The sequence below is a fragment of the Hemicordylus capensis genome, chromosome 1 (genome assembly GCF_027244095.1).
Source record: "Hemicordylus capensis ecotype Gifberg chromosome 1, rHemCap1.1.pri, whole genome shotgun sequence".
NCBI classification, from domain to species: Eukaryota; Metazoa; Chordata; class Lepidosauria; order Squamata; family Cordylidae; genus Hemicordylus; species Hemicordylus capensis.
In genome coordinates, this window is record NC_069657.1 from 447,581 (window position 1) to 464,057 (window position 16,477).

Sequence of the window (16,477 nt, forward strand, 5' to 3'; positions counted from 1 at the left end):
TCTTTCAAGGGGAGTACAACCCTATCCAGAGCTGGTTGAATCACCCTCTCCCCATTGGCTTCTCTACTGACCAACAGCACCTCTGTTTTGTCTGGATTCGGCCTCAAGTTCCTAGCCCACATCCACATCCAGGCTTCCATCCCCCTGTTCAGTACATCCACGGCTTCCCTTGGATCCGATGTCCGAGAAAGGGAGAGCTGAGTGTCATTTGCATATTGATGACACTTCAGTCCGGTCACTGATGACCTTTCGCAGCAGTTTCATGTAGATGTTAAACAGCACTGGGGACAGTACTGAACCCTGCGGGACCTCATAGGCCAGAGGTCAAAGGGTTGAGGAGAAATCCCCCAGCACTACCTTCCAGAAACCGCCCCCCCCAAGAAAGGACCGGAACCACTCCAATGCACCATCCCTGATCCCTCTACCTGAGAGGCAGTCCAGAAGGATTCCATGGCCGATGGTATCGAATGCCGCTGAGAGGTCCAGCCGAACCAACAGGGACACACTCCCCCTGCCTAGTTCCCAGTGTAGGTCATCCACCAGACCTATATTTATTGGAGAGGGTCTTGTTAATCTCATTAGTGCCTTTCTGAGGGAGAGCAGGATGCCTCCTTGTCCTAGGGAGACAATTATTAGGCCGCTTTTGAAGAAACCAGCATTAGATCCCTCAGAGTTAGACAATTATGCCTAAAAGATCAAAGTGGCACCACTGTAAAACAAAAGGCTGTTGTTCTCACACGCAGCCTAACCAAGGCTAGGGACGACCAGCCTGATTTAGGCTGCGCATGAGAACTACCAGGATCGGGCCCCAACCCGGTGGGCCTGCACCACCTAGCCCAGCTTTTAGCCCAGCTGCTAGACAAAGTTAAGGGGGCTAGCGCTCCCTTAGACCGGATTACTTGCTTGCGTATGAGCCAGGCCATTTCCAGCCCGGCCGGACACAGAGATGGGTGCCTAGAGCGCACATCTCTTGGGGGAATCCTTCAACGCATCGCATGTTTTGCACGGTGCATTGTGGGATCTCTGGAGGGTGGGACAATGAGTCCTGCCAGGAGCAGTGCAGAGATTCATCTGCGCTGCTGCTCCCAGAAACACTGGACATGTGGGTGTGTGGCTTGCGTGCCTTCAGGGCTGCGAGTGGCCAACTGGGGGAAGGGTGGTCAAACCCTGCCTCACCCCATCCCGCCCACCCAACCAACCACACATGAATGGGGTGGGGGGGTGGATGTCATGTGAACAGCTCCAGTGCCTAACCCTTCCAGTCTCTTCAGGTGGTTCAGACAGATACTATGGTCAACGGTATCAAAAGTCTCCAAGAGATCCCAAAGGACCAACAGAGTATCACTCGCTCCATCTATTCCTAACCAAGCTCATCCATCAGGTCGACACCAGCAGTCACAAACCCATAGCCCACTCGAAAGCCAGTTTGAATAGGGCCCAGATAATCTGTTCCCCCCAGGTTTGCCTGGAGTCCTTAGGATTAGGATGAATTTTCATTGAACACCCACACACTGCTTCTAAGATTTTTCCTGCACATGAATACAAAATTCCTGGCTGAAGGTAGAGCACGCATCCCTCTCCCTCATCCGAGTTTTGGTATTTCTGCCCCTCCAAAGCCTCTGAGTGTGCATCGTCGGAATAAATTCCCCAAAGGGAGAGATGAATGGTCCCTCGCAAACACAACCAAGGATGGAGAGCAAGTGGAATTTATCGCAGGGATTTTACCACCAGAACGATTACACAGAGACATTGCAGAGCATTCCTGTTTATAAATATATATGGCAGTAGTTAAACGCTTCAATTCAATTATTCTATGCATATTAGCCATTCCAAGCAATAAAGAAAAGAAGAATCAGTCCAAACAAAGTGATTTACAATGCAGCGCTAGCTGAGGCCAAAATGCTCACCATATTCCCGGGCCAAAATGCAGCATAAATCTCCCTTTGCAAGACTTTGCTCCAAGCTTTTCATGAGTATTTATTATTTCATCTACATATAAAGTGCAGAGCTCACAACAATATCTGGGGCATAGTAGTTTCCATAAATAAAATGAACTAAAATGAAAACACAGAGCACCCAAAGGAACCGGGGGAGGGGGAGGGCTCAGGATCCTGGAGTAAGGCGGTCTGTGTCTCGCCACCACAATCTTCTTCTGGTAGTGCCCAGCTCTGTGGACAAGGGAGGGGGCAAGCCACCCAGCCTCTGGCTTCTCCCGCCCCTCTGACATTTCCGCTGCCTCCTCTGAGGGGAAGCTTCTCTTCCCTGGCTGTCTCCAACACAGAGGGCAGGGGAAAAAACTCAACACAAGAAATCTGAACAAAGGTATGTCTTCACGTAGAAAGAAAAACAAAACACTCTTAATATATATTCCTTTATTATTGCATAACACAATGTAGTCAACTCATCATGGGCACGTCTTGAGGCTTTGTGACCAGAGGAAGAGGGCCTAGAGGATCTGTGCCAAAGTCTCCATGGAAAAGTGAGTTTTAGGGAGGCTAGGGAGGGAGGTTGAGAGGCGGCATCGTGCCGTGTCCAGAAAGGAGGTGCCAAGCATACAGGGAAGGGAAGGAGCAATGGTGGAGACGTCTGAGGATGCTGGTGAGCTTCAGATTGCGGAGAGTGCTGGAACCTGACCAGTTGCGGGCAGGAGGAGCATCATGTGAGATGTGAACAGAGGAGGAAGGAGATGAGTGAATGCTGTATGGAGGGGAGAGGGCTGAGAGGAGAGACCACGGAAGACCAGAGGAGAGAAGATGGGAGTCACTAAGGCAAGAGAAACCCAGAGCATGAACTGGAGGCAGAGAGGAAGGGCCTTATCTTACAATATTGCAGAGGTCACCCAGGACAGAGTGAGGAGAGAAAGAATAACAGCGGCCTAGGAACAGATGCCCGGGAGACCCTAACAAAGAGAGAGAAATAGGAAGGAGAGCTTCCCCTGTGGAAACCTGAAAGAAGCACAAGACAGGTAGGAAGAGAACCACCTGAGGCCAGAATCACAGAGACCCAAGACTTGAATGTATGGAGAAGGTCAAACAGAGAGGTCACGGAATGAGGACCTATGCTGCTGCAACAGAATCACAACGGGTTTAGTATGCATGCAAGTAGCAAACCAGATCAATCTTGTTAGACTTACTGTTGGTGTATGTAACTCTAGAAGAATGACTTAGTCTATGTTATTAGATGAACCAGAAGCCATGCTGACCATGTAAGCAGAGAACAGCTAGTACAGCCTATTTACAATCAGTGTATTGGGAATCGCTTCATAGGGCCGCCCGAGAGCCTATAAAGCAGGTGATCCTCCTTTGCTTGGGCCTTTCACCTTTCCCTGCCAGCTCTACCAGCAGCAGGAAACAGCCCTCTCTGGGAAGGAGGGGAAGAGACCTTCGATCCTCACCTGCTCCCGGCTGAAGACCATCGATGGTCTTTTTGCCTGGGGGGTTGAATATCCAAGCATCCCCAGTCTGAAGGAACTCACCAACAAACGCTGAGGAAACAGCGTCTGTGATGTGTGAATTAACCTTTTGCCTGTTAGACAATAAAAGTCATTTCGTCTTCTTGGATTTTGGCCAAGCGAGCAAGGGTGAAACCCACTGCTGTTCAGAGCGGGGGCAGCAGTTCTCTTTCGCCCCAAGGCTAGAAGACACCCCCCCTCCTTAGCTCCTCCCACCCGGCTTGTTGGGGGCCTGAAAGAGTTTCTGGCAGGGGCCAGGCTGTGCTGGTGCATGCGGGTCCCAAGAACCGGTGCGCAGCTGCTGTCATGGCCGCTGCTGGGTGAGGAGGATGCTGGGACCTTGTAACTGAAGTGGAGTTCAGAACTTTATGGAAGTTGTGATGCTGGTGACCTACATTGGACTGAACCGAGCTGTGAGCATTGTCTTCTTCGACAAAAGGCTGTGTTTGTTTGTGCAAGATGCTTAACAGATCAACATTAATGGTTCCTTACAGTTAATTCCCTAATCCTAATTCAGGGGATGTAACAATAATTTCAGCTGATGGCACGTTAGGAGATAAAAGCCAGCCCCATTTTGCACAGATGGGCAGTTGCTGCTAAGTAGTTAAAAAAAATTAATTTGCTAATTACTTGATATTTTGCATTTGCAGATAACATCCCCGTTTCTCATGCCCACAAAAGGATTTTGGAAGATTAATTAGCCCCTTGTTAATAAATAATTAAAATTTTAGCTGCTTGTTGCCCAAAAGCAAATGTAAATGGGATATTACTAATTTGATGTCCTGCAAACAGTCTTGCTTGAAGGAGTCTTTGTGGAGAGCCTGATCTATTTGCAGCATTTGCTTTCTCTTGTTGCCTCTTAATTGTTGCTAACTATAAGCCTGTTTTATGAATGATTACATGCACTGTCAGGCAGAGCCGTGAGCTCTGCGTGGGCAGCCCAAGGCACCCGTCTGCCTGCGTAGGGAGTTCGGGGCTGCCCCCAACACAGAGCCGGGAAATGGGACCAGCCCTCCCAAGGACAGAGACGACGCTGTGACCCCCACAGGTGCTGTTCTTGCTCTGAGCTGCTGCGTCTGGAAGGAGCCCAGATCTAGGAGAGCCCTTCATCTTAAGGGAAAGCCAAGAAGCAGAGGCTGCAAGCTGCAGGCAGGCTCATGCCATTTCAAATGACTTTTGGTTTCTGAATTTCATAGTGCAAGCAGCGTTTTATGCAGAAACAGCTGGGGGGATTTCTATGGACTTGCAGCCCAGGCCAGGAGGTGGCGGGGATGGGTGGGATGTTGCTGAGCTCCCCCCTCAAATTCTGGAACTCCGGGCCAGACTCCGAGCAGGGTGCTCCCTGTCTATGAAGCCCATGAATATCTTTCTCCATTAAGAGCAGCATTTCCTTGCAATTTACTTATTTATTGTTAAATTTATATACCACCTTTAATTAACAAGAATCCCAAGGCGGTTTACAAAACTTTTTTAAAAAAACATGCAATAAAAATAACAGTTAAAAGTATTAAGCTAAAAATATGAAACAAACCTGATTTAAAATATATAAAATACAAAGATAAAAACTACACATGGGTAAAACACACAGAAGCAGCAATAGAAAAAATCATGTAAAGGCTTAGATAAAAAGCCAAGATTTAACAAACTTTCTAAAAGCTGTGATGGAGTCCGAGAAACGAATGACCACTGGGAGAGCATTCCAGCGTCTGGGGGCAGCCACAGAGAAGGCCCTGTCCCACGTGCACGACAACCAAGCCTCCTCATAATCGGAACTCGGAGCAGGGCCCCCTCAGATGATCTCGTCAAGCGGGCAGCAACCTTTGGGAGCAGGCGGCCCCTCAGATATCCTGGGCCCAAACCATGAAGGGCTTTAAAGGTCAAAACTGGCAACTTGAATTGGACCCGGAAACAAACTGGTAGCCAGTGCAGCACTTTCAAAATGGGTGTGATGTGCTCCCATTGGGCAGCTCCAGATAAAAACCTAGCTGCTGCATTTTGCACTAGCTGCAGTTTCTGGATATTCTTCAAGGGCAGCCCCATGTAGAGCGCATTACAGTAATCCAGCCGTGACGTGACTAAGGCATGGGTTACTGTGGCCAGATCTGCCTTCTCGAGAAAGGGGCGCAGCTGGCGCACCAGCCGAAGCCATGCAAAGGCACCCCTGGCCACCGCCTCCACCTGAGCCTCCAAAAGCAGAGCCGGGTCCAGTAGTACCCCCAAGCTGCGTACTTGCTCCTTCAAGGGGAGTACAACCCCATCCAGAACCAATAAAAACTCTTCATCCCGATTGGCTCTCCTACTGACCAACAGTACCTCCATCTTGTCCAGATTCAATTTCAGTTTATTCGCCCACATCCAACCCATCGTGGCCTCCAGCTCCCGATTCAGGACATCCACCGCCTCCCTAGGATCAGATGACAAGGAGAGATAGAGCTGAGTGTCATCCGCATATTGCTGACAACGCAGTCCAAGTCCCTGGATGACCTCTCCCAGCGGTTTCATGTAGATGTTAAACAGCATGGGGGACAAGACCGAACCCTGCGGGACCCCACAGGCCAGTGGCCACAGAGTCGAGCGGTAGTCCCCCAGCACCACCTTCTGGACCCTCTCCCCAAGAAAGGATCGGAGCCACTTCAACACAGTACCTCCAATTCCCATACGCAAGAGGCAGTCCAGAAGGATACCATGGACGATAGTACACTGGAAACTCCCCGAGGGCCGTTTTATGGATCCACACTGAGCCATAAGCCTCCGGGGGCAGACCATTCTAATCAGTCTACCAACCCTGCAGAGGGCAGACGAAGCAGTCAGACTAAACCCCACCAGATGATGATCTGTCCATGACAAGGGAGTTATCTCAAACTCCCCCACCTCCAGATCATTTATTCCCCGGTCAGCAAAAACCAGACCCAGAGTGTGTCCTGCCATGTAGGTAGGGCCCAATACCAGCCGAGACAGGCCCATGTTTGCCATGGAAGCCATGAAATCCTGAGCTGCACCCACTAGGGGGGCCTCAGCGTGGACATTGAAACCCCCCAAAACAATAAGCCTGGGGGAACCCAAAGCCACCTCCGAGACCACCCCCGCCAGCTCAGGTAGGGAGACTGAAGTGCAGCGGGGTGGTCGGTACACCAGAAGAATCCCCAGCCTATCTCGGAGGCCCACCCTCAAGGACAAACATTCGAAATTCTGAGATTGCCTGACTGGGCACCTGGAAACGGGAAGAGTCTCACGAAAGATGACTGCAACACCCCCTCCCCGACCCTCCAGGTTTCCATGATCAGGGAACCTGGAGGACAGAGCTGAGAGAGACCAACCCCGCCCAGCTCATCCAGCCATGTCTCTGTCTCACATAACAGGTCAGCATGCTCATCCACACTCAGATTGTGAATGAGAGATGTTTTGGTGTTGACTGACCTGGCATTCAACCGCAACACCCTAATCCTCGAGGGAGTGTTCTCAGAGCTCCCAGGGGTCTCCGGGTTGGGAGAAGAGCTGGGAAAAGGAACAGGCCTCAATTGCCTGGACCGTTTCCCCTGTAACGGCCAGCCCAACTCCCACCGCCATATCTGATTCTCCCATCTGTTGGAGGGATGATGACTGACCTCCTTCCTAGCAAATTCATGCTGATGAATGTACATTCCAAGCTGGGCTCAGGGCCCTAAGACTGAGATCTTAGGCCGGGAGGTCAGCTGAATCAGGCAGCCAGCTGGTCTCCCCTGCAAAGCTCCCTTTGCCGTAAGGTGAGAGCACAGAAGCCCTTTGGATGCTTGCCATGGTCGTCCCCTCCACGTTGGCTCCCCAAAGGTGGTAAGAGTTCTCCTTACGTCCTGGGGACAAAAGGCGGAAAAGGCTTCCAGAGATGAGCTGATGATCACAACCCCCCCGCCCCCCCCCCCCCCACACAAAGGACCATCTAGGAGCACAGCCAGGAGGTGGAGCCCCAGTGATGGGGCATCACCAGACTCCTCCCTCCTGTGTTTGACAGCACAGGACCCGGCAGGCTCCTTAGAGGGATGAGGCCCTCAGACACTCAGCAGTGGCTCCCAATGGGGCAGGGTTATTTGTATGGAAAACTAGTCAGGTGAGTAGAAGGTGACACCGAGGTGCTGGGGGCCATTCCTGGAGAGTTTCTTTGGTCCTATCCAGGAACGTCTCATCCAGTTCGATAGGTTTCAATATGTCCCTTGAGTCCCTCTACCTTCTCCTCAGGCTAGTCTAGTAGCTTGCACTTGAAGCAGGCGTAGCTCATCTTCAACAAATATGGCTTCATTCCCAACAGGTCACCACAACACTTCCCTTTCTGGCCATATTGTTGAAGGGATTGAGGCCGCCCTGCTTCTCATTACCCTGACCACCCACCCGGCTGAAAGCCCAGACAGTGGATTAGTCTTACAGTTTCCCAAGCCTGAGAATCTTTGAGCTGAAATCTCTATTCATGGCCCCCTCAGTTCCTCGCGAGTCGCTAACCCAGGCTGCCTAGAGTTCCCCTCGCCGCATGGATCTCCAACCTCCTCGTTCCAGCCCAGGCCCAGCTCGAAGGCAGAGAGATGCAGACGCTTCTGGCAAGCGCCCACTTGAGAACAGGGATCCCGATCTTTAACCCTTCTCCATTTCCTTTCTAGCATTTACTCGGAAAGCCGCAGCCCCCAGCGACCCCTTCAGGGGAGGAGACATTGAGGCATATCAGCCGCTGTCCCTAGGGGTCAAAAACCTAGGCAGGCCGTCTCCTTCTTTAATACACAAAAGCATAGTGGAAACCCATATGAGCAAATCAGTTGCTCCAACTATGCCCCCAGTTTGTCTAAATTCTCCAGAAATCCCCGTCTTGACCTCCTAACCTGGCCATTAACAGCCTAAAGTATCAGTGGGGGCGAGAGGGGGATGGGGGCCCAGGCTGACCCCGATCCCTGGCGGTTCATGCACCCCAGTGACCTGCCTTGCGCATGATGCCACAGGCAGGGGGCAGGGCCAGAGCTCGGGAGCTCCTTCCCAGCGGGTGGTTGCTGGCTGGGTGCATGGACACTCCTTGCTCTCCTTTGCTTGAGGGATGTCATAAGAACCTCAGAACAGCCCTGTGCTGGATCAGGCCCCAAGAAGCCTGTCTTGTCCAGCACCCTGTTTCCCTCAGTGGCCCACCAGATGCGGCCTCTGAGAAGCCCGCAGGCAGGGAGGGAGGGCTTGGCCTCTCTCCTGCTGCTGTGGCTCCCCCTGCAACGGGCATTCCGGGGCATTGTGCCTCTCAGGCTGGAGGTGGCCCATAGAGACCCGGCTAGTAGCCAGGGTCGGGCCTGTCCTCCATGGCTTTGTCTAAGCCCTTCCGTGTGCGAGGGGGCATGGCCAGTGCCCCGGAACAGCCAGACAAGCCCTCCGTAGCTCATTCCCAGCGGGCACTGGCTGGCTGGCTGAACATTTGCTTCATTTTCTCCCTCCTGGAGAGAACAAACGAAATACGCACTCAGCCAGCCGGCGATGGCTGGGAAGGGAGCTCCAGAGGGCCCTCCAGGGCTCTGGCCGTGTGTCTCTCAGAAGCCTGCTCTTCTGTCTTCTGCGCCTCGCCCCTTCCTTTCCCAGCAGCGGGGAGTTGCTGCCGGTTAAGTCACCTGGTTGCTATTCAATACATGGAGTATCTGGCTGCATCGCTCCCCATCTACACCCAGATAAGCTCTCACTGTAAAGACCCCGCAGCGTCGAAGTGTCTTGCCCGAGGCGTCGTAATGCAGCCAGCTGCAAACCCTTCTGGGGGCTGTCAGAGGTATAATCAAATTGGATGGGGGGGGCGGCCTGAGGGGGAGGGGCCCTGCCTGCAGACCTCCAGCTTGCTCTTTGCTCTCCCAGGAGGAAGGAGCCGGAGGGTGCAGGGGCCCAGCTTGACGTTGCCCCAGGGCCCAGGCCACCCTTGCTGCTCCCCGCTCCCTTCCCAATTCAAACCCAAGCCTCTGGGAGGACATGACGCTGGAGGGGAGGAGGTGGATGGATGCCTGGGCGGCGGCTGCTGCAGGTGGGTGGTCCTCTCTCTGGGCTCAGAAGGTGCAGGCCCCCTTTGCTCGGGCCTTCCACGGTGCAGGTGTGTGCAGCACAGAGCAATGGGAAGTGGAGTTGCCATGCCCCCAGGGATTCTGGGTTTCACTCAGATTTTAAGCATTTCACCCAGATTGCTTCGCCAACCCAGATTTCAGCTTTTATTATTATTATTATTTCTTGTTTACACAGTCAGACAGGTGTTATTGACTGGTTTGTTTTATCCAGACATCGAGTCCTTCCCAAGGACCTGGGATGGCTGTATTTTATTGTCAGTTGTTATAGATATCGTCGCAGAATATAGGCTGTTCCCAGTAAAGCTGCTTTTTGTAATTGGCTGATGGTGATTTCTGTGGCCCCGATGGTGTTGAGGTGCTCTTCAAGGTCTTTTGGAACTGCACCCAGGGCGCCAATGACCACTGGGATTATTTGGGTCTTTTTCTGCCACAGCCTTTCAATTTCCATTTGTAGATCTTTGTATTTGGTGATGTTTTCTATTTCTTTTTCTTCTATTGTGCTATCCCATGGTATTGCTATGTCAATTATTTTCACTTGTTTTTCTTTCTTCTCGACTATATTTATATCTGGTGTATTGTGTGGCAGATGTTTGTCTGTTAGTAGTCGGAAGTCCCATAATATTTTTACATCTTCATTTTCTTCAAGTTTTTCAATTTTATGGTCCCATCATATGGTTTTTCCTTGAATCTAGGTGGTATTTTTGGATCAGATACTGTTTGGTGTTTTCATTCTTCAGCTTCTTATCTTTCATATCTTTCAATTTACTAGCATCTGATCTAAGCCTGGAGATTTTATTTTCTAATCTAATCTTCCATTTAGGTGATGTACTGCTTTCTTTTTTGACAGGTCAACTGATCTTATATCCGAGCTCTTGTGCTCTTATTGTTGCTGCACTGTACATTAGTTGGTTTGTTTCTTGCAAATTATTGGTTGTTATTTCTGCAAGTTCAGCATTGACATCTTTTAATGCCTGAGCAAGTTGTTTTTTGGCAACTGTTTTTAGAGCTGGAAGTTGAACCCTGGTAGTTGTTTGGTTTATGTTCTCAGTTATTTTTTGCTTTAGTTCTTGTTGCTTTTCTGTTAAATGGCATTCGGGTTTTTGAAGTGAAGGCAAAGGGGAGGTTGCCTGGTTTTGATTTTGAAACAGTTCAGCAACAGTGGCATCCTCTATTTCCAACACCTCCTCCACCTGCGCCTGAGCAACTTCTACAGTTGGTGGTAATTCTTCTTCCATATCTTGAGCCTGTGTTGCTCTTTGCAGTTCTTCCAGTTCAACTTCTGTGAATACTTTCTTTCTTATTATGAATCTTCTCTGGTCTGCTAGCCTTTGTTCTTTTATTTCTGTATCTGAATGCTTCTCTTTCCCAAATTTGGTACATTCTTTTAAAATAACCTCTTCTAGTTGGACTAGACTTGTAATAGCAGATCATTATTTCCTTGTTGGCATTTTTTGTATATTTTTTTTGGTTAAGCGACGTTTCTTCCAGTAACTTTGCTGTCTTCAGCCCTGGTTGCTCAACTGAAGATCCTGAGTCCTGTTGCCCCACTTGCCACCAAATGTTCAGGGACTCCAGCACCTGGTGCGGTCCTTGTTGACCCGGGCGACGACCGATCCGGTATAGATTTCTTAAAGTTACGTCTCACCATATTGTTGATGGGAGAGGCACTCTTTGTCTGGCTCCTCTGGTGAGACCTGTCCAGTATGGTTGGACCTCTGGCATAGCTCTCACCTTCATCAGAGCACACAAGCCCCACAACCACGCCAAGGTAGTGCCTCACTGGGGGTTGTTGTTGTTGTTGTTATTATTATTATTATTATTATATTTATTTATTTGATTTCTATACTGCCCTTCCAAAAATGGCTCAGGGCAGTACACAGAGAAATAACAAATAAATAAGATGGCTCCCAGTCCCCAAAGGGCTCGCAATCTTAAAAGAAACACAAGATAGACACCTGCAAGAGTCACTGGAGGTCCTGTGCTGGGGGTGGATAGGGCCAGTTACTCTCCCCCCGCTAAATAAAAGAGAACCACCATGTTTAAAGGTGCCTCTTGCCAAGTTAGCAGGAGAGTCGGGACGCGAGCACTCCTCTAGTGAGGGCTGTGGGGTTTTATTTATTCATTTAAAATATTTATACCCCACCCCTCCAGTACACTACTGCTTGGGGCAGCTCACGACAGTAAGATACAATATACATTAAAAGTAATAAAAAAATTAACCAAATTGAGTAAACAAGTAAAAAGTCAGGTTAAAAACCACAATCAGTATTAAGTTCAAATTAAAAGTTATTTTAAAAGCTAAAAACTAAGAATTATAAAAACTAAAAACTAAAGAACCTACCAGATATAACCAAAGATGGAGCATTAAAAAGCCTCCTTAAAAGGTGTGTTTAAAAAACACTGAGGGAGGGAGCATGGCGAAGCTCTTCAGGGAGGGTGTTCCAAAGCCGAGGAGCCACAACCGAAAAGGCCCTGTCCCTAGTCCCTGCCAGCCGGATCTCTGTTAGTGGCAGGGCCCTGGCAGATTCAGATGGGTGAATGCAGTCCAATAGGTGCTCCGGCCCCAAGTCTTGTAGAGCTTTGAAGGTCAAGACCAGCACCTTGAATCTAGCCCAGAAGCGGAGCGGTCACCAACGAAGCTGCCGCAGGATGGGTGGGATACTCATGCAATGGCTTGCAGCTACTTTCCCGCAGCGCATTTACAACATTGTAGGGCAAAAGCGCATCATTGAAATTCAAAGCAAGGCATGGGAAATGTGAGTGGCACCCTGCTGACGACGCAGCAACACCAAGATGGAAACACAGGCAAGACGGAGCGGCACTTAGTGGACACGTTGCGAGTATGTTGCGGCGTGTTATCTAGAAAACGCCCACGTTTGTATATAAAACGACTATCCAGCGTGCCTCCCTTGCACATCCTTTCTCATCCAGAGAGTGTGAAAGCAGAGCTACGGCAACCTGCATATGCTCAGAGGCCGCATCCTTTGCATCTACAGCCATCTTGCCGAATCCTGCTGAGCTGTCATTCTGCTTCCCCCAAGAGAGCCAGGACCTGTGACTCTGGGCTGCAGAACTGCAGCTGCCGCCCCACTCCCCCCCCGCCCCCGCCTGCATTTCCCCCCTTCAGCGGCTTCCCCACTTCAGCGGGACTCCGTCACTGTCTGACTGCTGTGGGTCTGTGGACTCTTCCTCCATGCGTGGCTTCTTCTGTGGATCTGTTGAGCTTCATGTCTTTTATCCGTTTATGGAGCCTCATTGAGACTTTTGACATTGTGTCTTGTCATCAAGATATATCTGTGTGCAAGTAGATCTTCTTCACTTTACCATTTATTTTGCATGATGCTGGTTTATCTACAGAAAGAGGCTTGTGCACACAACCGGAAACCCTACGTATGGGAGCTGTGTGTGCTCCCAGTTTCCGGCCGTGTGGGAGCAAACAGCTAGGCAGGAGGAGGGAGACGTGACTGTGCGGGAGGCAGGTGCTTTCCCTCTCCCTCGGCCCAATGCTGGGCAGGACGGTGCTGCTCTCCTCCCCAGCGCCTGCCGCCCCCACAGTCACCTCTCCCTCCTCCTACCGAGCTGTTTGCTCCCACACGGCCGGAAACTGGGAGCACACACAGATCCCCAATCTAGGCCTGGAATACGTGTGAACAGCCTCAGCAGTTGGGTCTATTCCTAGATGAGGCATGAAGTGTATTAGCATTTGTTCTCTAGTGGATATTGGGGGTTTTTCTTTTCCATTTGGATCCCTGCTGAGACCCCTCTGAACATGCCCTGGTGTCTGGAGGGAAGGCTGCCTCCCCTGGATGGAAACAGAACTGCTGCTGCTAGACCTTCTTCTTTGGAGCCTGGCCCGGCCACCCTTCCAAAGCACCTCCTGCCTGTGCTACTGACAGAAGAAAACAGGTTGCCGAGTCCCCGGATAATCATTCCGCTCTGACCAGGCCGCACAACTTTGGCCCTCCTGCACATGCTGGCCTACAGCTCTCCTAATCCCTGGCTATTGGCCACCGAGTCGGTGGATGATGGGAGATGTAGTCCAAAACCAGCAGGAGGCCCCCCCACCCACCCAAGTGGTGCAGCCCTGCCATGGGGAAGTGACCCTGCCAAGTGACCCTCCCTCCCTCTCCAGCGGAACTGGCCGGCCAAGGCCGGGAGCAAGAACCACCATGCTAGGTCCTGGCCCTGGCCGGGCAGTTCTGCTGGAGAGGGAGGGAGACGGCCACCTGCAGCAAGTGCCCAGGGCCCCCGAGAGCCTCGGCCACAGACACTCCATGGCCTGGCTGTCTTCCCATCTTCCTGAGGACAGGAGAAGAACATTTGTCCATTGGGGGAGAGGGGGAGATGCTGTTAGCTAGGCCCAGGTGAGGGAGCAAGGTGGCCGGCATCTTCAGGGGGAAAAACGCTGCTCCAGCCAAACACTGGAAGCCAGCTCATCTAAAAATGACCACCAAGCACCAGAGAACTTCTACGAAGATTCTTCCACCAAGGCTGCACCAATGCAAGACTCTTCCATGGCTGTGCAGCAGCCCTAGGCATGGTTCTCTCTGCGTGTGGGTGCAAGAGACAAACACCAGGACCACCACGCCCCTTGCCTTTCCTTTGGGAGGGCCAAGCTCACTCAGTCTTTCTATGAGGGAGAGGCATAGCCCCCCCCCACCCACCGGTGCCAGTTGCCAGTTCTAGGACAGCAACCGCTTGCTCCATGGAGTGGCCCAGTCGTAGGCTTCAAGCCCATGGCCACGGACCCAGCCTAACCTCCCCAGGCTGCTCTTTCCCTCCTAGCCATGGGCTGCACCCTCCCCTCCCCCCGTCCAGTGTTCTGCCTCTGTGAAGCAGCAGTCGTCACTGTATTGCTCCAAGTATTTACAGAAGTTCTGTTCTTAAATGTGGTTTTATTTTGCTTTGTAAATGACTTTGATACAACATGGAAGACATTTATATTTGCATGCTGTTTTTTCTTGGCTCCACCCCTCCCTCCATCACCACAGACACAGACAGGCAGACAGAGAGATACCATTTGCACATGCCCTAGTGCTGACTCACTGAACATGCAACGCAACCCGTGAGTCCCCATCACAGGTTGAGGAGACGGAGAGATGTCCATGTGGAGCATTCCTCCTTTTCCTGCCTTTGGGCCATTTGACAGTGAGCAAGAGATTAACGTCTTCAGACAGGAACCTGTTTTGTCTTGTTCCTATTAAGAACTCCGTCCTGTCGCTGATCAAAGTTTTCAGAATTGCTCTTGGAGATGTTTAGACTGCAGTGCCTTGAAAATTGATGACAGTTTCCTTCACTTTGTTTGGTTATTACAAAAAGTACTGATAGCAGGTTATCACTGCCGAGAGGCCTGCAATTGGTGGCTAATGCGCTGCTGCGCTCTGTGTTTATGCTCAGATTCATCATGTGTGGATGCATCAGAACCACCACCAAGCAAGCAAGCAGATTATTTCCGATGCTGTAATGAGGGCAAAATGACCAACCTCTGGATTTCTCTCCAGGAAAATGAGAGAGGTGTGAGCCGTAATGAGAGCCTTTCTCTTCAGAGAGTTTATCAATGTCATTTTCCATTCTATTGGCAGTTGTCCTTGTCTTCTTGGGAAGTTGCTTTCCATTTTCCTTGAAAATTTCATGTGCCAAATCCATTGTTTCCAGATGAGAATCCCAGACAATTAAACCTGATTTGAGGTGCCCTCAGACTATCTGCTTCTTCCCAGGACTTCTTTGGTCTCTGGTACAGTTGGAACTAAACTCTGGACATGTGGCGGGGGTGGGGGTGGGGGTGGGGGCGGTATCCAGACCACATGCCCCTGAAAGGTCTAGTTGCACCCTCAACCTCTTTCACCTCAGAGTCTCCACATTTTGATGGATGGACCTGGCATCTGCCTGCTGGCCTCTTGCCTCTGCCCTACTGGATGGGCTGCTGTGATGTCATGGATTCTTGTGGTAGCTGGTCTTGTGGTCGCAAGCATGACTTGTCCCCTTAGTTAAGCAGGGTCCGCCCTGGTTTGCATTTGAATGGGAGACCTGATGTGTGAGCACTGGAAGAGATTCCCCTTAGTGGGATGGAGCTGCTCTGGGAAGAGCAGAAGGTTCCCAGTTCCCTCCCTGGCAGCATCTCCAAGATAGGGCTGAGAGAGACTCCTGCCTGCAACCTTGGAGAAGCTGCTGCCAGTCTGTGAAGACAATACTGAGCTAGATAGACCAAGGGTCTGACTCAGTAGATGGCAGCTTCCTATCTTCCTATGTTCCTGTGTTCCAGGATCTCTGGTTTCCATGGCGACTGCTGCTAGATTGCAGGCTGCTGCTTTTTGCCCAGCTTCTCGCTTTAGCTGGCCGACGTCCTTCAGCAAGGACAAACACCCTGTTTGTTCAAGGCAGCACCAGCAGCCTGCAGGCACAATGCCAAGAGGTTCAGCTCTCCAAGGAAAGGGGTCCAAAGGGTGGAGGTTTTGAATTCAGGTGAGAGAGGAATGGTCTTAGCAAAAATAACACTAAGAATTTGTGTAGTGCTTCCAGCCAAAGCGTCTCACAGGTATTGTCTTGTAAACTGCACACCACATAGGAACACAGGAAGGAAGCCACACCTTGTGCAGAGTCAGACCCTGGGGCCATTGAGCTCAGGGCTGTCTGCCTGGCCTGGCAGAGCCTCTCCCAGATTTCAGGCAAGAGGCTTTCCCAGCCCTACCTGGAGATGCCAAGGAGCGAACCCGAGACTTCCTGTGTGTGCCAAACTGATGGCCACAGAGCTATGGCCCCAACGCAGGAGGGAGGGAAATACTGTCTCACACACACACCCACACCCACCCACCACCACCATTGCAGCTGGGGAAACTGAGAGGGTGTGGCCTGCCGAAGCCGCCCTGGGTAGTCCCGGGTCACAGCTCAATGGCTTATTTATTTATTTATTTATTTATTTATTTAACATATTTCTATACCGCCCAAAACTTGTGTCTCTGGGCAGTTTGCAAATTATAACTATAAATCT